The sequence below is a fragment of the Hipposideros armiger genome, unplaced genomic scaffold (assembly GCF_001890085.2).
Source record: "Hipposideros armiger isolate ML-2016 unplaced genomic scaffold, ASM189008v1 scaffold_600, whole genome shotgun sequence".
In the NCBI taxonomy this organism is placed as follows: domain Eukaryota; kingdom Metazoa; phylum Chordata; class Mammalia; order Chiroptera; family Hipposideridae; genus Hipposideros; species Hipposideros armiger.
The window spans coordinates 1142137-1165274 of NW_017731950.1; the positions used below are offsets into that span (position 1 = coordinate 1142137).

General features: G+C 39.7%; 1 pseudogene across 1 annotated transcript; it reads right to left on the reverse strand.

Moving 5' to 3' along the window:
* Positions 1 to 9026: 9026 nt before the first annotated feature.
* On the reverse strand, positions 9027 to 17031 carry LOC109371917 (U2 small nuclear ribonucleoprotein B'' pseudogene; annotated as a pseudogene). The gene is made up of 3 exons (XR_002121958.1): positions 17025 to 17031; positions 15696 to 15699; positions 9027 to 9940 (listed from the first exon to the last, which is right to left on the reverse strand). The product of XR_002121958.1 is annotated as a U2 small nuclear ribonucleoprotein B'' pseudogene (transcript).
* Positions 17032 to 23138: the final 6107 nt, after the last annotated feature.

Below are 23138 nucleotides of genomic sequence, written 5' to 3' on the forward strand. Positions count from 1 at the left end.
TCACCTTGCTGTCTGTTCTTACACCTCAGCCTACTCTCCGTATTCATTTAAGGAACACCTGCTTAATTATTTAAACCTAACTTATTTTTTCTGCTGAACAGATAACAACTTACTAAAGTACTTGCTATACAAATAAACGATATTTAAAACCTTTAGAAAGGAAATGTTTCTCCATTCACTTCATATGCAAAGAAAATGTCATGCTTCTGTGATATCTGGTGGTGCTTATTAGGAATCATTCTTATCAATGTATTAAAGCAGGGTCTTGGAACGGGCTGTCTGCAGTTATTCTAACATGGCCTATGACACCTCGAGCTCTTGGGCTTTTCTGCTCAACCTCTGCTCTTGGCTAGCTTTTCCTGCACCAACCCCTCCCCTCCCCCAGGAACTCTGTTCTTGGCCCCTTCCCCTCCTCATCCTGCAGCTCAAACACCTCACACAACCACCACCCATATACTAATGATGTTGGTGTTCCTCATGTTCCACTTCTCAGTACTAAGCCAATGAAAACAACACATCTCCCATCTCTCCTAGGCCTCTCAAAAGCCACACATCCCAAGCTATTATTTTCTCTCCAAACACTCTCCTCCTTATCCAGAATTACTTCCCCCACGATGCATCTTCATTTATGACATCTCCAGAGCCAGAAACCTAGGAGTGACCCTACACTCTTTCATCTATCCCTTTCTCAACCTAATATCCAGTTCGTTTTGTTAATTTTACAACAAAACAATTCCTCCCTTATACCACTTCTGTAGTTCCTGCATACTTTTACCATTATATAGGTAAAAAGATTCAGCAATCATGTGTTTCCCTGTCTGTGTTCCCTATTAGCCTGTGAATTCCTTAAGGGAGGATACTGGATCTTATTGTGGAGGTGACTGACAAATTCAGATTTCAGCAGAGGGAGACTAATTGGTAAAGGTAAAGCTAAGGACATCTGTGACCTCAGCAAGTGGCACTGAAAAGAAAGGGGCTGACATCTTGTAACAGTGGAAAGCATTGCAAAGTTGACGTTGGGTGGTGTCCCCTAGAGTTGTGCATACCCAGCTTGCACAGCCACGTGCAGAGTTCCTCATTAAATACACTTGAACCCATGAATGAAAATTTACTGAATGCCTGCTATGTAACCAACACAATGATAGGCACTAGTGAGGAATAAAGAAGTATCAGGAAGTTCTCCTTCCTCCAGGAGACTTTCATCTAGCTGAAGACAAGAGGTGGCTGCACAATACATGACAGTATAGAAATAATTGAATTTACATGGTGTAGACTATGTCTTGGAAGAGAAAAGTTATTGAGATTAGTAATGAGTCTTCATGATGGAGGTAAACTAGAGAAGTACCTCAAACATGGGTAAAATCCAGTAGAATAGGAGACTGTGAAAAGGAAATGAACCCATATGTTGTAGAATGTGTTCACAGGTCACTCAAGAGACTGGTCTGGCTGCAGAAGAGATTTCATATAGTGGGATAGTGAAAAGCTAGGCAGAGGATTAATGTGCAAAACCTGCAAGAGTCATTAATTTGAGCAAATTATCATTAAAATTTGATCCTGTACTCTACTTAAGATTGATATTTCTTTTGGCTCAGTTGAATTTCCTTAGACCTTACACAGGAAGCACAATGACAGGGATCCAGCAGTCTGCAAAAGTAAAGGCAGGGAGAGGGCGTGCCTGATGTCAATCAACCAAGGGAAACACGCCAGCTGATTAAGGAGGGGCATTCTTTCCCTTTAAAAGGAGCCTCTTGCTTCCTGTGATGAACTAAGACTGATCATGTCAATAGAAAAGGCAACATCGAAAGGAATGGAGAGCTGGACAAACGAGCTAGAACTCCACAGTAGAACATCAGTTGTAGACTCTACAAATATGCATTTAACTACAAAAAAAGGAGCACTTAGAGCCTTGTCCAAAGAAACAGTTTTGTGCGTGAACGTGATGAAAACAGAAGCTATCAGTTAAAGGACAGGAAAGGAAATGAAAGAGAGGTGTGAAGTTTGTCAACCTTTTCCCTGAGCACCATCTCCAACTCGCAGCGAGTGCAGTATAACTCCCCAACGTGACAGAAAACTCATCATGAAACTCGAGTCAGTGGCAAAGCAGAATGAGCAATTTCATAGAACAACAACGGACATGAGGTCTGCAACAGAACTACAAAAAGAAGAAAAGTTAACTGTTAAACCCCCAACAGTTATGTTCTGCCTGGCTTAGGAACAACAAAATGTAGCAGCCATATAGTCTTAACTTTAATCCCCAGATGTGAATGTTTTTCTTTTATAAGCTTGCTTAGAAACTGAACATACTAGACTCTAGGAGATTTTTTTTTCTGTAATTTGTTGTGCATTATCAGCTATTTACATAATTACTCTAATTAAGTTAGTTACAGCAGTTCTTGTAAATACGTGAAAGATCACTAAAACGTGTAATTATGTCCTTATATCATTAATTAAACTATATCAGCTGGGAAAATTACTATAAATATGTCTGGAGGTGTCATCAGTCTATGTAATGGAGACATAGAATTCTTTATTGAACTACAATAAAATGCTCTGCACTAATAATTCATTTAGAACACTACTTGTGATTTTTGAAGTTCCAGATTTAAGGCATCAAAAAGAATGTATTTTTCATACCCATATGGTTTGAAAACCTGATACAGGTTTTAGACTTCCTTTATTACCGATTTGGGTGGAATGCATATTGACAAGTGGGCTCATTTTCCTAGTGGTCACTCCTGGAATTGCAGCAGCAGTGGGCGGAGCCTGAGCTCTAAGCTCTTCCTCCCGAAGAGGCCTATCCATGAGGACATGTCTGCCTCCCATGCTGGACCGGCCCCCAACTGCTCCCTCCTGGATTCTCATCTATGAATACCTACAAACCAACCTCTTTTCTCAGCATGTATGTGTGCATAGCTGTCCCAATGCCCCTAGCCAAAATACTAGATTAATTATAGGATTCCCAGGCAACTGCATTTTAAAGAACTCAAACAGCAGAGGAATGAACATCACAAACTACTACATCTCTAGAGATAGAATTTCAGATATTGTGAGCATGACTTGTGAGGCTTTTGTCCCTTCAAACCAGACAGCTTCTGCCTCCCCCTGAGGCAGTCCTTGCAGTCAGCATTTGGAGGTACTTCAAGCCTGAGGCTAGGAAACAGTACACTGATTCCGTCAAGAAAAAATTGCAGACAGCAATGCCAGGGGATGACAAACGATGGCCAGAGCAGCCCTTATGGGTTCAAAGGATGCTGGTCATAAAGGAAAAGGTAGCTAGGACTAAAAAGATGAGGGGATCCCCAGCACTTCAGAAGGGCACACAGGAAACCCCCTTCCTCAGAAAATAACAAACAGAGAAAGCTTTCAGTTCTTCAAGTGCAAAAAATAAAAGCTTATGACTAGAATTCTGATTCTCTTTAGTTTAATGTTTATTTCTGGGGAGAGGAAAAGGTTCAATTTTGTTATCATACCCAAATCTTACACAACTTTTCATCTTTTTTGGAAATCTACATTTTAGAAGTTTCAATTCTTTGAAGTTGAAATTTCTAAGTATTGGAAGAAAGCATATGATTTTATTTTTAATAATTATAAAATATAATACTTCTATTTGTCTCTAATTTTTGTATGTAGTGGGTAACATGCCTGACTGTGGCTTCATCAAATTCACATTTATGGACTAGATAGTTATATAAAAACTAAATTTAGATTAGGATTTCTTACTTTTATCAATTTCATTCTCTGAGGCAGAATTAAACTCATTCCACAAAATGACTATAATAGTATACCTCGCTCTTTGGGTCCACCAATGACTTGAATCTAATGACTACTATGGAAATTCTCCCCTTAAAAAATGAAGTGAATATATTCATTATACTTTTCATGCAATTTAAAATGCCCCCTCAAGTCTCCTCCCAGACCCAGATTGGCAATCCCTAAAACACACTTAGGATTTTTGTTACTTATTGGATTGTGAGTGTTCTCTGTTAGAAGCTCTGGGGTACGTAAAAAAAATCAACAAGAAAACCTTTAATGAAAGGAAATCATGGCTGATAATAATGTGTAATACAGAATACTGGCAATATTATAATGTAAACACTGGTCAGGAAATTAGACCATCTTTTAATACACAAACACTACAAATACTGCTCGTCCCACTCTCCCATCCGTTCTTCCTTTGATGAATTTTCATATAGGCTCAGAATATTTTATAGATATAAACTGTTTTCCAACATATTCCTGAGGTAACATTGTCCTCCAATCCCACAGTATTGTCATATCTGTCCCCAAAAGTGAGGCAGCCTCTGCCGACTCCAGATTGTCAGCTGTGTCTTTACCTCAGGATTCATCTACCTTCAGAGCAAGCTGGTCTTCTCAAGGTGAAGCACGTTTCCAGTAAAACCCAGTAAAGGCTGAGTGGCAGGGGGTCTGTAAAGAGAAAACAGAACACTGGAGAGATCGTGCTCGGTTTCATCACCCCTAAAGTTGTAACTCTCTAAACAGAGCATCTCAGCAGCACAGATACTACACCAGTTTCAGGGGAAAGGTCTGAGTCTCCTGGAAATACCTGCTGCTTCTCTTTTACTTGGTGATGGCTGAGCCATGATCTCATTTGAAAGCCCTCTGCTGAGCTATGCAATGTTACCTTCAAAATCAAGGTTCTCTCAGATCTAGGAGTATATTGAGAAGGAAAAGCAATGTGAAAACGGCATTTTTCATTATTGATCTGAAGTTATATTCCTTTGGGCAAGTAATTGCAGGAGCTAATCTCTGGGCTAGCCAAAGTACTCGTAAATAAGATTTTAGGATTACAGACCTGGCTACAGAGTTCATCTCAGGATAATGGACTACAAATGGAGTCCCCAATACCACCATCAATGAATTACCTCAGGTAGGTGGGTAGCTGCTCTCACACAGTACTTCAAGTGGTATCAGTACGACTGTTTGCATTAGGGAAAACAGGATTCTAATATGTAATTTTATGGACTTCACTGATATCCGAAAAAAATGTGTCTTTGAAGGAAACGTTTTAAAAAACATTTCACAGCATGCTGAATATAATATGCCTATTATAGAACAGAGTAAAACGTGAGCAAAACGGAAAAAGTGAGGTAAATTCTAGGCTTCTTCCTAAGTCCATCAAATGGGATACACTCACTAGGATTCGTCTCCTACCAAACGAAGTTTTTTTCACTCCAGTGTCTATTTGGGCCAATTCTCAACCAAATCTCCATCTCAAAAATGAATGCACCGTAAGATGTAATGGTTATGAAGGGATCCATGCGGTCATTTAATTTAAAGCAACAGTTCGAACAAGAGTCTGATATCACCCTAGGGTTACTATCAGGTGGACAGGGAAAGTATCCTTGGACAGGCCAGCACATTAGACTGGGTTATACAGGGGAAGCCCTCACCCACATCTTCTCTGGCTGTTTTATAATTATGGGTAACCTAAGCTCTCTCCCACAGAAAAGTATGCACCTTGAGTGGTAATTGCTACACACTGGTGTGCCCCCCTCCTTCCCCCCCTACCCCCCACCCTTCCCAAACACACACACACACACATGCACTGAGCTCCTTCAGAGCAGGGACTTGTCACATTCTCGTTTGTCACCAATGCTGAAGGACTTGCTGGCAGCTGTGCTGGCCATCAGCTGCATCACTCTGCTGCTGATCCTCTTCCTGCTGATGCTGAGGGAAGTGCTCAAGGCCTTCCAGCTGTGCTGCCAACTTGCTGCCTGGAGACCACACTGAGTGGGGCCCAGGCCTGCCCAGGCCTGCCCAGGAGATAGGGCCAGTGGCGAGGGCACCAGGGAGATTCTCCTTTGGAAGGGGTGGGTGAGGTGTACCAGTCTATCCGTCATTGCCATCCCAGAGTAAACCCCAATTGAGTATTTGTTTGCATCTGAAGAAGTAATAAGATGCTCTATTTATGGGAATTTGGCCAACACAACATCACAATAACTGGGAATCTTGAAAATTATTTTTAAACCCCAGAAGAAAAAAACAAAAGACAAATAGAATTCTTTCCTACTATTGATATATACCAAAGCAACATAAATTGTGTAAGCCCATTGCTAGAGCTGCCTTACACCCTTTTTGTTACGCATGGGGGATCAATAGGACATCGAAATATGTAAATATAATTAAAGCCTTTGCCTTTTTGATTTTTGGACTTCAGCATTGGTCACCTGAATATTTGCTGATGATTCCCTTTCTTTTCTAAACATCAAGCCATGTAGTCCATAAAAGAAAAGCTTTTAGGTTTACATGAAACCTGATCACACTACTGAATTCCAGTTGTTTTCTTTAATGAGCGTAGGCCTAATTATCGCCAACTCATTCCTCTGACTCCAGGCATGACTCAAAGCCAGAAACGCCAATACTTGCTGATCTCAGAAGGTCACATACTCCTTCTTTGGGAAATTATCTGATGTAAATCATCATCCAAAATCCCTTAGGAGTTATTCTTTTATTCTATTTGTTGCAATGGGTAAACCCTCACAGAGGCCTGGAATTCCACAACCTTTCTCAAAATGAGTTATAGTCTCAGCTCCCTCATTATTTTCAAAAATCATGATTGGATTATCTTATGGCATTAATGAAAATAAATTTAGGAACGTCATCTTTTTGAGGGAGAGAGGAACGTGGTAAAATTTCTAGGAAAGCCCACAGGCTTGGGAATCAAAAAGGCTTAGGTTTAAATTCTCTGGCTCTGAACTTGAAAGGTCATGTAACTTTGCACATGTACTTAAACTTTCAACTGTCTGTTTCTTTCTCAGTAAAAGGAGATCATATCACCTCCTTGGCAAGGATGAGAATTAGAGTCAGCCTGTAAAGTGCCTGCCACATAGCAAATGCTGCTAACCTAGTGCTTCAATTTATTAGTTGTAAACCATATTTGTGCTCTTATAGTAAGTTATCTACAATTTATGTAACACTTTAAGCTATATTACCCACTTGATCCTCACTTTGAATCTATAGGATTGTGCATAGACTATGTACCATACCTATTATATAGATGAAGATACAGGCTTAAATATTAAGCATTTTGTGCAAAGTTACAGTTTGTTTGGGAGTGCTAGGACAACTTAAGGACTCTGACTCGAATCACATACATATTACTGTCCTCATGCCACTCTGCCTCCTATTACCAACACAGTCAGCCTTTCCATCTATTTAAGGTAAAATGTTAATTATTTAAATAAAATTTGAGTGTGTGATAATCTAAATAGAACTCATTGGGAAAATTTTCCTTATTTTTAGCATTCAGGATTTCTGCAAATCTGATTCTTAAGAAAATAATAAGGGTGAGTATCAATAGCTTGAAGATCGCTAATTAATAAGTATCTGATCTTGACCAATATCATGTCCTATAGCTATACTGTCTAATACAGTAGCCATTAGGTACATATGGCCATTGAGCAATTGAACTGTGTGCCTAGTGTGACTGAGGAACTAAATTTTAAATTTTATTTCTTTTTAATTCATTTAATGACATTTAAAACCTGACACTTCAGGTACTGGAAAACTTTTAAGTATGTTTTGAAACAACTTGGGTATGTAAATTTACTTTTTCAATTGTACATTTTATGAATTATAAAAACAGATCAAGTATTTCTGATGAACATTTAATATTTGGAGTGGAAATGTTCTGTAAGTATAATATACACACCAGATTTCAAAGACTTAGTACCAGCCAAAAAGAATGCCAAGTATCTTCTTAATAATTTTTAGTACTCATTTGCACTGAAATGATAATATTTTGGATATATCAGGTGAAATAAAATATGTTATTACAATTAGGGTTCTCAGTTTCTTTTTACTTTTTTAAAACATGGCCACAAAAACAATTTAAAGTAAATATGTAGCTGACATTCAATTTTGTTCAGCAGCACCACTCATCTGGAAACCCAATTATCTGTGTAACTGGAGAAAATCACAGATCATATCTTTTTAAATTTTATTCATAAAATTTAATTTTTGACTATCCTGAGTCTCAGATTCTTCATTACTAAGATCTTGCAGGGGCGCTACTTCCTCTCACACAGCCAGGCAGAAGGCAAGAACATACGGGGTTTTTGCTGAGGTAAAAGTGAAGCGATAGGCAAAAGGCCTAAAAACTCCTGAAATTGACATAACTTTTGAATTGAAAGCTATGTTCAGCCTAATCCAGTGCCTCAAACATTTATGGAATATCTATGAAGTGAAAATAACTCCTCACATGAAGGTTAATAGAATCCCCAAACACTGGCCTCTGAGGTGCTTATCCCATCAGCATCACCTGATTCTGCCTCATAAAAATGCAGATCCTTGGGTCTCAGGGAGGTCTGTTGAATTAGACTCTCTGGATATGGTTCCTTAGGACTCGGCGTGTTGAATGGCAATTCTTATGCCACGATAATATGAGACCTGCTGTTCCAGATGGTGAGAGAGACATGAAACTAAGGTTGGATGTAATGTAAGGACTCTGCTAGAGGCTCTGAGGCATTCACAGTGTGTCACGGAAGACTTTCTTGAGCAGAAGGCCTCTAAACTGAGGCTGGATGACAAGCAGAAATTAGTCACCAAAGCAGGATGGGAGGAGAGTGGCAAGCAGAGGACCAGAATGAGCAAGGCTTCTGGGCACAGATCCTCATGGCATATGTGGTAACACATAAGCAGTGGACTCCTACGAGGTTGTGAGATGAAGCTATGAAGAGTCTTAGATGCAATGCTAAGTATTTTGATTTTTAACCTGTAGGTTGGTTGTTTTTGAAGGTGAAGGGGACATTTGTCAAAGTGGTAAGAGAGGCATGTGTAGTCTGATGACCCTGATATTCTGGTCAAGAGCCACTGCTACAAGCAATATTTTAAGCAAAGGAGTATCATGATCAGGTCTATGTTTACACATTTTCCTATCTGACAGCTGTGATGAGAATGGCTTTATGGAGGCTAGCCCAGCATTAGAGAATTTACAAGTGTCTAAACTGAGGTGGCAGTTTAGGAGAGAAAAAGAGAGAAACTATGGGACAATTTTTTTTTTATAAAATACAAATAAAAGTTTATTGTACAAAATTAAGGCCTTCATATTTTATAGTTCACTAAGGCTAAAGGAAGACTAGGCAATTTTTTAAAACCTGAACAAAAATTTCACTTTTACTTCCCCTCACCCTCAACTATTAAAATGACTTGACGAAATATTATCAAAACAAACACTATAAATAACACCAAGTCCTTTAAAGACAACTATCCCAAATGTTATTTCTTGGTGTAGGTGATCTTCATGGCATGGGATGGTGTGATCTTAAATCCTTGTAAAGCATCCCTGGCAGCTCCAGCCTGTCCATCATTTTCAAATTCAACAAATGCAATGCCATGCCTCCCAGGTACCAAACGTACTTCTTTAAAACCAGTGAATTGATTAAACAGCACGGATAACATCATCTCATTAGTCTCTTCTGGTAAATTATTAAGGAATAAAATATAGTTTGGAGGGTAATTAGGGACCTGAGGATTTGGTGTTGCATTTCCTTGGGTATTAGCGGAATTTGGTGTTCCCTGACCAGGCTTTTTATTTGCAATCATTGCTGCTTGTTCCACAGTTTTGGCTTTTTTCTTTTCTTTCTTCTTTTCTTTGTCAGCAAAAGCGCCACGCATTTTGGATATTATATCAGAATCTGTTTTTGCATAGTGGATTCGCATTGGCTTGCCATAAAATGGAAATCCCTGCAACTGCCTCAAGGCATTTGTGGATGAGCCCAGTTCTTTAAATATAACAAAGGCTTGTGCCCTCCTCTTCATGGTCTTTAAAGCCACAATATCTACCACATGGCCAAACTGAGAACACAGGGCATACAGGGATCTCTTCAATTCTTCTTTTTTAATTTTGTCATTCATATTATTGATATAAATTGTATGATTTGGTAGGATATCCATGTTTTGGGTTAAACTGTTCAAACAGCTTGAGACCAGCGCCGTGTCCAGTAAGAACAGTGGGACAATTTTTAAAGTGAACTTAGCAAAAATGTGTGCTTAATTAAATGTTGGGGCAAGAGAGAGTTTATTTATTTATTTATTTATTTATTTATTTATTTATTTGCTTTCTTTTTAAAGATTTTTCTAAAATATAGCTAATATACAATATTATATTAGTTTAAGGGATACATCATAGTTATTCAACATTTATATACCTAAAGAAGTGATCACCATGAGAAGTACAGTAAGCGTCTGAAACCGTGCCATGCTATCACAATATTATTGACAATATTATCTATGCTGTGCATTACATCCCCATGACTTGTTTTATACCTGGAAATTTTCTTATTCTTATTCTTTTTCCCCTTTTTCCCCTGGGGCTGGGGGGAGGAGCAAGAGAGAGCTTACAGTGACTCCCCAGGTTCTGGCCTGACCAACTGAAAGGGTGGTGATGCCATTCACTGAGCGAGAACACCAACAATTCAGACTACTCTAATTTCAAAACTTTACTGGGCATATTCTTTTGAATGAATCATTCTATGCAAAACCTGTTGACAGTCTTCAAAAGGAATCCATAAAGCCATAACATGGCACAAGGATATATATATATATATCCTTGTGTATATATATATATATATATATATATATGTATATGTATATATATATATATATATATATATATATATATATATATATATATATANTATATATATATATATATATATATATATATATAATCACTCCACAGGAACTGCATCGGGTTTTGCATTATAAAAATCTGTTCCCATATTACATTTTCAAAGAAATCTATTTACTATGAAATGCTTTGGGGATTTGATATTTGATATTATCATGAAAATTCTAATATTCACGTACTGAAAGTTACCTTTAAGTACATTGCAGTGATATTTTTTCATGGTTTTAAACATCAATAACACCTTTTTAATGTATCTGTCTCTATATATCTCAAATTATGATAAAAAATATAATAGAAAATAAAAGGTATCTCATTTCTAAAAGTGTTTTGCATATGTACTGCTCTTTCAATATTTTATAAGAATATGATTAACTCCCAGTTATTTAAAAGAAAGAAAAAGCACCAAAAATTATTTCAGAAAAGAAACTGTATGTAATCTAGACTAAAACATAAATTAGAACTTTTATAGGAGACCTTTGGTGTACCTGAAACTTTTCAAACACAATATTGCTTTTCAGCTGCAGAAATACTCTCTGCCAGGCTCTAAATCCAAATTGGATCAGAGGAGCCTCCCCAAGTTCTCAGAAAAGCCAGCATTTTGTGACTTTTTCAGAATTTTAATAAAAGTGATTATAAACACTTTGATACAGTTTCTTAGAGGCTATTTTCTTTGCAAAAAGTAAAATGTTTTGCTTAACACAAATATGAAGACCAAATTAAGAGAATTCTTGGAACTGATATTGTTTATAAACAAATTGACTATTTTTATTTATTTCCTTAGAACCATTACTAATGCTGAAAAGTAAATCAGAAGAAGTAACCTCTATGATATCACAAGTTTGTAGTATTGGTTTTACACTTCCACAAGCTTTTCATATTTCTAGCAATAAATTTAAATAGGAAGAGTAGAGCTATGGTATACTTCATCCTAACAGGGTTAACATTTTAAATTATGTAGCCCACTTGATGTGAAGGGCCAAAGGAAATTAATAGCTGGCTTAAAACTATTTCTTTTTTCTTGTTCTGCTCGAGTTAAGAACTTTATTTTCTTAGACTCTGGGTTTAAATAAGAAAGAAAAGAAAGAGGTGGGAAGGAGAGAGAGGGGTGGAGGGGGCGAGTGGGTAAAAAGAGAGAGGGAAGTAAGTTAGAAAAGAAGGAAAAGAAAGAAAAAAAGAGAAAGGAAGAGAGGGAGGGAGGGAGGGAGGGAGAGAAAGAAGGGAAAAAGGAAAGAAAGAAAGAAAGAAAGAAAGAAAGAAAGAAAGAAAGAAAGAAAGAAAGAAAGAAAGAAAGAAAGAAAGAAAGAAGGAAAGAAAGAAAGAAGGAAAGAAAGAAAGAAGGAAGAAAAGGCATACTAGTGATTAAAGAAGATACCAAATGGATTTCACAAAGACTAAGAAAGCTTTTCATGTTTGCTGGAATTAAGTACTTACTGATTTTATGACTAGTTTAAAAATGGATGGCTCCTTGAGGTAAATACATGGAATTCAATATTCTATAAAGATATATTTAAGTAATAAATGGAAATAAATATGAATGGTAAAGTAGGAGGGAAAGAAATAAGGTTCAGACAAACAATATGTGAACAAACATGCTTTGAAAGAAAAGAGCTCCGGAGTCAAGTTGCCCAAAGGATAGCAATCTATACAAATATTAGAAAGCACGACTAGTGAGATTAAGCAATGGTTTTGATTTTGTAATTTGTAAGCCTATCGATTTTTACTTGAGCACTGAATTGGATCCATGTGAGGTTTTCACAATTTGAGAAAAATTTCAAGAAAATAAAGGTGTAAGAATTAAAAGTTGGAAGCTACCATAAAGTCGTGAAAAGAACTCAGGATTTGGAATTTAAAAAACCTGGGTTTAAACAATCCCAGCTAATTTACTATGTGTGTGACTTTGGGCAAACCAGTTCACCTCTCTCACCTTAGTTACCCCCACTCAAAAATGGGAAAAATAATATAGGGTGGGGATAACCGTAGGCAGAAACATAAGAACTGCTATGAGGACTAAAGGAGGTTATATATGACAAAGCCTGTTGCAAACTCTGAAATCCAAATATAAGGCATTATTAAGTATATTTAAAACACACACACACACACACACACACACACACATGCAAACAGCTCCAACAAATGCCTCATCAATTGTCATCAGCACTACAAATATTTATGTGCATACTTTTGCTTAAAACCCTGCTCCAGGATTCCAGTCAAGATGGCAGAGTAGGTAAATGCTGTGCTCACCTTCTCTCACAACCACATCAAAATTACAGTTAAACTACAAAATAACCATCATTGTGTATCTCTGAAGTCTTGCTGAACCAAAGCCCTACAACTAAGGACATACAAAAGAAGCCACCTCGAGACTGGCAGAAGGGGCATAGACATGAAATAGGCTGGTCCCACACCAGCGTGTGGCTATTAAAAATAGGGAGGGATATCTTGGTTACAGATGTCCCTTCTCCCCAGGCAGTAGTGAGGGGTCTTCGTGCCACACCAAGCTCCCCAGCCCAGGGTTTCAGTGTGGGGAGAGAGAAGCTCCCATAATTTCTGGCTGTGAAAACCAGCAGAGATTGTGGCTGAATGACATGGAGGGTGGCTGCTCTCCCAGGAGATCCTCTTAAAGGGCCGGCGCATGGACTTACTTGTTGATGGACATACTCTGAGCTCCAGCGCTGGAGCAGCAACTCGAAAGGCGACAGAGACATATGGGGAGAAACGGTCTGGCTTCAGGATAAGGGCTGGAGGGGCAGCTTTCTCCTGGACGAGTGAGCTGGCAGAGCCATTATTTCTTTGTTGAGCCCCCCTTCTCCCTGCATGCAGACGCAGGCAGACGTCATATCGGAGCCTCCATCAAACTGGCTAACACCATTGGCCCCGCCCTGGTAATTCTGAGACCACGCCCCACCCAACTTTTGGGCACACCCAAGCTGCTTCCAGTGGCTTTTTTGTACAAACCACCTGAAGAGAATCACCTGATTCATATGTTCATTGCAGCATTATTTACAATAGCCAAGATATAAAGGCAAACTGGGTGTCCTTGACTAAATGAATGGATAATAAGGGCCAGCCGAGTGGTGCGATGGTTAAGAACTGGCTTGGGATACCAGAGGGCCCCGGTTCGGATCCCACATATGAGGGCCAGTTACACTGCCCTCAAAAAAAAAAAAAAGGAAAGATTAAATGAATGGATAATAAAAGGTGGTACATATATACAATGAAGTATTACCCAACCATTAGAAAGAATGAAATCTTGCCATCTGCGACAACATGGATGGACCTAGAGGGTATCGTGCTGAGTGTGGTAAGTCAGACAGTGAAAGAAAAATGTTGTATGATTTCACTTACAAGTGGAATCTAAAGAACAAAAGAAACAAACAAATGTAACAGAAACAAATAGATACAGAGAACATTTTGATTGTTGCCAGATGGATTAAGAAGTACAAATTGGTTGTTACACAGTAGTCATGGGGATGTAGCATAAGGAATATGGCTACAAATATTGAAATAGCTATGTATGGTGTCAGATGGGTACTAGATCTATTGGGGATAGATGGGAGGGGGTTGGGGACAGGGCAAAGGGATTAAGAAATACAAATTGGACAGCTGACAGAGTGGCGCTTTGGTTAGGAGTTGGCTTGGAATGCCAGCTCTGAGCAGCAGGGCCCTGGTTTGGATCCCACATGAGGGCCAGTGACACTGCCCTCTACAGCTAAGATGGTGAACAACAGCTCAACCTGGAGCTGGGCTGCCATGGGTCGCCAGTGACGCTGTAGCCTGCAGTGGGGCTGGCCGTCAGCTGGCATGCACTTTCATGAGCCAAAATGCGCCGCCATGAGTGGCAGTCCAATAGCTGGCAAACGACTGCCTCACCAGGGGAGAGCGCAAAGATAATACCAACATGGACCAGTGAAGCGACGTCCTCCACAACTAGACTTGGAGGGATGTAAATTAAAACATAGGGAATATAATCAATAATATGGTACTAACTATGTATTAATGCCAGGTGGGTACTAGACTTGTGAGGGGGATCACTCTTAAATTACATAAATGTCTACCCACTATGCTGTACGCCTGATGTAATGTATAGTTTAGGAAATACAGTCAATAATATTGTGATAGCATAGTATGATGTCAGATGGCTGCTGGACATATCATGGTGATCACTTCATTAGGTATACAAATGTTGAATAACTATTGTGTATACCTGAAAATAATATAATATTGTATGTTAGCTATATTTTAATAAAAATCTTCAAAAAAACCCCCCAAAAAACAAAAAGCCCTGCTCCAGGAACTTAGCATGTAGAAAGGTAGAAGATACTGTCCCTCCCTTCAAGTTTATAATCAGTTCTCAAGATGAGATAAGGCACCTTATAAAAAATAAAGAGATAGATACATAGATAGATGATAGATAGATAGATAGATAGATAGATGAGCAAATAAATAGCAAGGGAAGGTAATATGGGCCATATGCTCAATAAAAAGCAAGGAAGGTAGGCATTAACACAACTCACAGGTTGGAGTGATGATTGCGGATTAGGGAAGCTAAGAGGACTTCAGAAGGAAGGCTGCACTTCAGTGATGCCTAAAGGATGTGTGTGTGTGTGTGTGTGTGTGTTTGTGTGTGTGTGTGCACGCGCGTGTATGTGGCGACGGGGGGGACACTTATGTAAGCAGAGAGGAGGAAGGAAGGCATTGCAAGCAGGAGGCATGGCGTAAGCAAAGGCCCTGAGATTGCCAATGAGTTTGGGGGGGAGGAAATGGACTGAACAGAACATGGTGGGAGATAAGGTTGGAAGGTAGGTTATGTAGGTTATGTTGTAAAGCAGAGTGACAGTCAGCCAGTGTACCCCGGTCCAATCGTTTATAGCCAGGCCCATTCTGATTGGTCAGTACTTGAGCCACCAATTATTAAATACCATCACCCCTGGGGGTAAGATTGTGTGGGCACAGAGCTAAAGACAGAGAATGCCAAGTTAAGGAGTTCAGATCTTATCTCTTCAACATTAAGAGGCCAATTATGGGTTTTTAGGCATATGACTAAACTGCCAAAAGTGGTTATAGTGAGATTGATCCAGCAGTGAGGTGAGAACGGGGTGAGGAGAAAGAGATCATAGAGTGGAAAATTAGTTAGGGGGCTATGATGGCAGTTTATGGTGAAGTAATGATAACCTAAAAGAAGGTGGTGACGATAAGAATGGAAAAGGCCTTGAATGTGCTCGAATCATCTAGCAAAAGGCCCAGTTCTTTCTCTCTTTAAGCCCATGCCTAGCATGGTGCTCAACACTGAGTAAATACTCTCTGTGTATTTATCAGTAAAAAGGAACTATGAAAACATTGTCCGGTATATAGAGGTTAATAGGAGAACTAGGTATTTGGGGAAAAATAGAATATTAAAAACTGGAAGCACCTTTAAAGCTCTCTACTACAACCTCCACATTTTGAAGGTTTGAAATATGAGGCCCAGGGAAGTTGTATTCTGCCTATACCTTCGATGACCCTGGCTTGGACACCTTGTCATTCTGTTACTTTTATAAGCCCCTAAGTGTAGTTGTTGTTGTTGTTACAATTTATATTAATAAAAGCTTGTTATTGGGTTGTCGGAAAAGTCATGACATATTTTGTCTATGATTTTCAAAGGTCATTTATTTATATAAAGCGCAAAGATCAATAATGATATATTTCCCGTTTTGTTTGATAACCTTTTGCCATCTTTCAGTGAGCTTCATAATTCCTTGTTCATAGAAGGACCTGTCTTTATTTGCAAAAAACTGAACAAGGTGCTGATTTACAACCTCATCTGAATTGAACATTAAACCACGCAAGGAGTTTTGAAGAGAGTGAAACAAGTGGAAGTCTGATGGTGCAAGGTCAGGCGAGTACGGTGGGTGTGGCAACACATCCCATGCAAGCTCCAAGAATTTTTGACGGGTGATCAAACTTGTGTGTGGTCTCGCGTTGTCGCGATAGAACACAACTCCTTTATAATTAACAAGCTCTGGGCATTTCTGGATGATGGATTCGTTCAAACTGTCCAATTGCCAATAGTACACATTCGAATTGATTGTTTGGTTTCTTGGTAGGAGCTCAAAAAACATGACACCTTTAAAATCCTACCACACTGAGCGCATAACCTTCCCCTGATGAACGCCTGCTTTCAATGTCATTTGAGGCAAATCATCACATCGGGACCAAGACCTTTTGCACACCACATTGTTGTAAACAATCCACTTCTCATCACCAGTTATCAGTCGCTTCAAAAAATAATCATTTTTCTCACATTTATTGAGCATATTGCAGATGTTTATACGCACTGTCAAAAACTTCTTTGAATTCATGCGGAAACCAAATATGGAGCTTGCTTACGTACATATCCCAGCTTCTTCAAGTGGTCATGAACGCTTGAATGATGGATGTTCAATGTTTCTGTAATCTCTCGTGTTGCGTAACGTGGGTTTGACTTGATCAATGACTTTATTTTGTCGTCATCAACCTTGGTGGGCCTCCCTGACCGAGGAGCATGGTTGAGATCAAAATCACCAGTATGGAATTTTGTTAACCATCGTTGGCACTGACGTTCTTGTACAGCATTATCACTGTAAACTTTATGCAACTTTTCACAAGCTTGACGCGTGTTTTTCCCTTTATGGGAGTACAACAGTGAAATATGGCAAAAATGCACAATTTGGTTTTCCATCTTCAACTTGTTATAAAATCTCCAAAACTCAACCAAATAGCTCAACCAAATTTTTTTTTAGAATGAAGCTAGAACTGTCAGCTGTGAAATGACATAGCAATAACACAGATAAAAATGACTCTAGTACAGAGTTCTCAACCTTCCTAATGCTGCGATCCCTTAATACAGTGCCTCATGTTGTGGTGACTCCCAACCATAAAATTATTTTCGTTGCTACTCTATAATTGTAATTTTGCTACTGTAATGAATCATAATGTAAATATCTTTTTGTTTTCCAATGGTCTTAGGCGACCCCTGTGAAAGGGTCGTTAGACCCCCAAAGGGGTCACGACCCACAGGTTGAGAACCGCTGCAGTCTAGTACTTCCAAAAATGAACTAGTACCATCTGTCGCAAACATGCATCATGACTTTTCCAACAACCCAATATTTTATTGACTGACTTTGAAAGCTGCTGTTTTACATTTATAAAATGTTGGGGAAGTGAGGGAGGAGGAATTGGCTAAGAACAGTTGTGAGAAGAGATGGGAGAAAAATGAATTCTGTAAGCTAAGTTTTGAGGACTTTTCCCAGAGCTCTGCAAAGATAGGACTGTAATTTGAGGAAAAGGTAGCTTTCCCAAAAAGCATATTTTCTAAACATTAAAAGGTAAAGCCTTCATCCTTTCAGCAGTATTTTTCAAACTGTGGTTCACTACCTATAAGCAGGGCACAAAACAATGTAGGGTCCCTGACTAGGATGGATGGATAGGATAGGAGTAGAGTAGAACAGAACAGAATAGAAAATACCAGATCACAGGGTTGGTAGTATGGGGTGAGTACTGTTTTGTGAAACATTTTTTTTTAGCACACATTTGTTTTAGCTCTGTGTGTGTGTGTGTATGTGTGTTGTGTTGTGTGTGTGTAGATGGAATTTAAAATGGGTTTCTTATTGTAGGTCACAGTGAAAAATGTTTGAAAACCACTGCCCCAAAATACCTTTTCTCAAAGTAAATGAAAACCTTTCAAAAATCAGTTGACAAAATACAGAATTCTATCAAAAGAAGAAAAGACAAAAACATTTAATTATACATATAGAAAATTCATTGTACTTTCCAACAGATCTCTCCATCTAGTCCCTACAGCGAGCCTCAATCTCATCTTTGAACCTCTCAAGTATTCTCCAAAGAGTTTCCCTTGGTCCTCTCTCTATATAAATAGAGACATATTAGCCCATCCAAGATATAACACAATTATCACCTTCATGCAGGTAATCTTAAGTATAGCATTTATTCAGTGTTGCCCTGGTCAATGTTTAACAACTGGTGTTTGGGGGGTTTTTTGTTTGTTTTGTTTTTGGGGTGGGCCTTATTTGTAGCATTTGCAACTTTTTGTGGTGTAAATTCTCCAAGTATCACCGGTTACAACCTACCCACATGACTTCACTGAACACAGACTTGGAAAGTTAGACACCTTAGCATCCATTACACAGTATTTCCACCACGCAGCTACAAGAGCATATGTAATAGTAACGTGCAGCAAAATAAATAGGAAATTATGTTTTAACATTTATTACCTTTTAAAATAAAATCTATTTAATTGTAAGTTTATGTAATTTCATTTTTAATAATGTCTGTGTCTCACAACTGGCTCACAAAATTTCACTCCAGCACACCAATGTCCTAGCTTGACCTCTCCAGTAGGCTCTGATCCTACACGACCTGCTGAACAACTCTACCAGATCTCTTCCATAAGAAACCACAAACTTAACATACAGCACTCACTTTCCTCTTTGAATCTCCTTAGTGCACACTTCTCTTCCCCTCCTAACTTCCCTATTTCTATTAATGGCACCTCCAAAAGCCATCCAATCAGTTGCTAAGTCTCGAAGTTTCTGCCTATGCAATGTTCTTCTGATCGGCCCCTTCCTTTTCATTCCAATTAGGGTTACTGTCCTAGTCCAGATTAATTCACTGACTCCCTCCCCTTCTTCTCACTCCAATCTCTCCGATGACACTGTTTATTTTCCAAATGCACAGCTCTGATGATGTAGCTCTTCCACTTAACACACACAGGCTGTAATTGGGCCTTCAAAGCTAGCTCTCCTTGCTCCAGGCAACCTAGACCACTCCTTGTTCCCTGTGCTTGAAATATCCCTTGTGGTTCCTGATGGTGTGCTTTTGCTCGGGAATGTACTTCCTTCATCATGAAAAAGCTCATACCTATATCCAAGACTCCGTTCACATGGCAATGAAAATACACAGGTTGGTTGTCATAGGAATATATAAGTGTGTGACAATCTGGAGGGTGGAAACACATAGGAAATGCCGAACCCAGGAGGTCACTGTCTCATAAGGAGGTTCTAGGAAACATTGCACTAAGGTAGCACTTCCTCCATCATTATTACTAAAAGGTTTGCTGTGAGCCAAAATGAGATTTATCTCAAACCTATGGATTTCAATGATACGTACTCCAGCCGTCATTCATTAACTGAAATGATCAAGAATTGTCTGTACTTTCGCCATTTGGTGTTTTCTGCAGTTATTTCCCTCTTAATGCTCTGAACCAAATTGAGTTGAGGGGGTGGGAAAAGGTGGGTGGTTAGAGACATGGAGCCACTAATGCCTGGCCTGTCACCACCATTGATAATCCTCATTCATCTTTAGGACACTGATCACAGGTGATTAAAGACCTGCCACATGCCCAGGATTTCTCAGCAATCAGAAGCCAAAAAGCTGGACTATGTATCTTTTATACATCTTTCTTTCTTCAGCCCTTCCCCAATGTTTAGAGTAAAATAAAATGTGTTAAGTGCTTGCTTTCCTGAGAGTCATAATGATAATCAGCAAGTGATCAAGTGATTCCTTTTCTTGTTGAGTAGGAAAGGAAGAAGGAATGGGCTGCCACAGCCTTGCGCTCACTGGCATCAGTTTGCCCATGGACTTGGATTATTTGAGGTTATTGAGAGCCTGAGCCCTTAGCCCAGGAGAGGTGAAGGAGGGGAAGGTAGTGAGAGACAACTGGCAAAGGTAAAAATGTATTGAATCAGCCTGCCCTCACTCTAATATCAAGATTGTCTATCAGTGTGATATGGAGACCGCTTCCACAAAAACCATTTAGGTACCTGTTTAATATGCAGATTCCTGGGACTGCCTCAGACCTACTGAATCACAGACTCTAGGGGGACTGCCTGGGACTGTGCATTTTCATGGGCGCACCCAGTGATTCTGATACACACTGAAGATTAGGGATCACTGCTTTAGTGTTGGCTGACTATGGCCTGCAGGCTGGACACGGCCTTCAAGCTAAACATGGTTTTTACATTTTCAAAGGGCTGGTTAAAAAAAAAGAAAAGGAAAGAAGAGTAGATGAATATATAACACAGCCCACAAAGTCTAAAACATGTACTATCTGGCCCTTAACAAAAAAGTGTGCTGACCCCTGTCATTACATTACAAATAAAAGTCTGTGCCTGAATCTAGCTCTCCCGCAGTCCTGCCGCAGCTAATATAACTGATGCAGCAGCTCTTTAAAAAAAAAAAAATGAGAGTGATGAAAAATACAAAATTGTCATCTAAAAATCATTTGTAATAATTTTAAGTGGAGAAAGGAAATGTATGTAGTTATGGTAAACATTCTGCAATGTCTTTTGAAAATATATTTTTATCCACACAAGAATTTATGATAACTCCATTTGATTCTATCCTCCTTTATACTTATCAGGTGGAAGCATATCCCAAATTAGGCTAATAAGAAGCATTGCATGTATACTCTTTATTGGACTATGCTTGTCTCCAAATATATTTTTGTCACACAAATGAGGAAAAATGTAAACCTATATCCCCCAAATGTCTAGGGAATAAAAATATTGTAAGTTCTCAAAACACATAAAGGAAAATGATGCACAAAGGAAATAAAATTGAGCTTGGTATCTTTCTACTTGAAGGGAGTCTAAGAATCAGAGAAATTGCAACTCCTAAGAATCTTGGGAAAGGGACTATGGACTCACTTCAGGAAGGGCTCAGATACTCCCATTGTGCCAGGGGCTCAGAGTTTGGGAATCATGCCAATTAGATTCATAAAACAATCCCAAAGACAGAGTGCAATTCCTTTAGGGGTGGCTTCTAAATGTTTGTTCTAGATATTTTTTAAAATGTGTTTATTTTTGATGTGGAGAAACTTTATTATAGAATCTAGAAATAAAATATTGGCTTTGAAAATACATTAACTTGCAAAATGACTTGTCTTTCAGAATTGTGAACTAAAATATCTCACAATAATTTTGTTCCAGTGTTATTTTTTTTCTCATGAAGAAAGGAATGTTAAAACCTTACTAGCAACTAACATTTTTGATAAGGATTTAGGCTATATTTCATTTTTTAAGAAACAAAGTTTAAAACACCAGATAAAGTTTTGAAACTTAGCATGCTTCACCATTTAATAAAATTATGACTCATTTCAGTAAGAAAATGCTTTTTTAGTAAGAAAAATGCTTTCTGAGCTAAGTTTGAACTGATGGGGCACATGGGACACCCACAAACCCAGTCAGCAGAAGCCTCAAACTCCTATAAGATTAAAGGAAAAATAAATTGGTGTCTACAGAGAATGAAAAAAAAAATCCCCAATGGTACAAGTCTATAAACGGAAGTAAAACTAAAACTCCCCTAAAATCCCCCAATCATCAATCCTTATAAATTCAGCAGTTATCTTCTCCCTTTACCTCTTCGGCACCCCCTAGTTAAATGAACACTAAAGTCCTGGGTGATTTTTGTCTCATAAAACAGCATCTTCTAACTACTCTAAGCATGGATATCGACCCCCGAATCATAAATTGTTTAACTTTTAAAACCACGCATGCAAACATGGGGTTTTCTGAGTTTTGCTAGGGGCAGGCTGTTTGGAACCCCGTGGATTTTGCAGGTGTGTAATCCAGGGCGCGCGCTGCACTAGCTGTGCAGGGGCAGAGGCGTGTGGGGCGAGCGGCCCCGGTCGGGCGGGGTGGGTGGGGCCGGGCGTGTGCCCGGGTGAGAGTAAAGGGCATGTGACTATACGAAGGTGGCGTGTCGCCTACAGGATCTGGGAGGGGAGTAAAAACTCCGCCAGGGTGTCACATATGTGAACGGTGATAGCCTCAGCCCCACTCATATTTGTGTCCTTTGTCACTAACAAGTTAGAGATTTTCGTAAAAAAAAAAAAAAAAAAAAAAAAAGGACCTAGCCCAACATACTAGGAGAGCATATGGTCCCATCCCCTACTGACCCCCCACCCACCAATTGCCACATCTCCAGAGAGCTGAGTTTTAAAATCTGCCTAAAATCCAATCTCGAATGCGGGAGTACACCCCAGCCCCTGCCCTTTGCCGCCCCCTCGATGGTGAGTCGGAGCCCAGCGAGCTCCGGGTCTGGTGCCCAGGAGCACGCCGAGTGGGGCGACTGTGGGGTGGCCGCGGAGCAGGAGCGAGGCGGCATCAGCGGGACGTGGCGCGGGCCCTAGCGGCTGCGTCCGGGGAGCGGGGTTTGCGCAGAAAAAGGCGCCGCCGCGGTCTCTGGCCTCCCCTCCTCGGCCCCGGGTTCCCCGCCGGTGAACCGCCCTGGCCTCGCGGCGCGCCAGGCGCTGCTCGGGGGCGCGAGAGCCGGAGGGGAGCGGCGGCCCGGCCGGCCCCGCAGCCCGGCTGGCGGCAGTCAAGGAGACCGCGGAGGCGGCAGGCAGGGCGCGTGCGCACTGCAGGGGCGCCAGATTTGGCGGGAGGGGGAGTGTCCAAAGCTCTTTGTTTGATGGCATCTCTGTTTACAGAGTTTACACTTTAATATC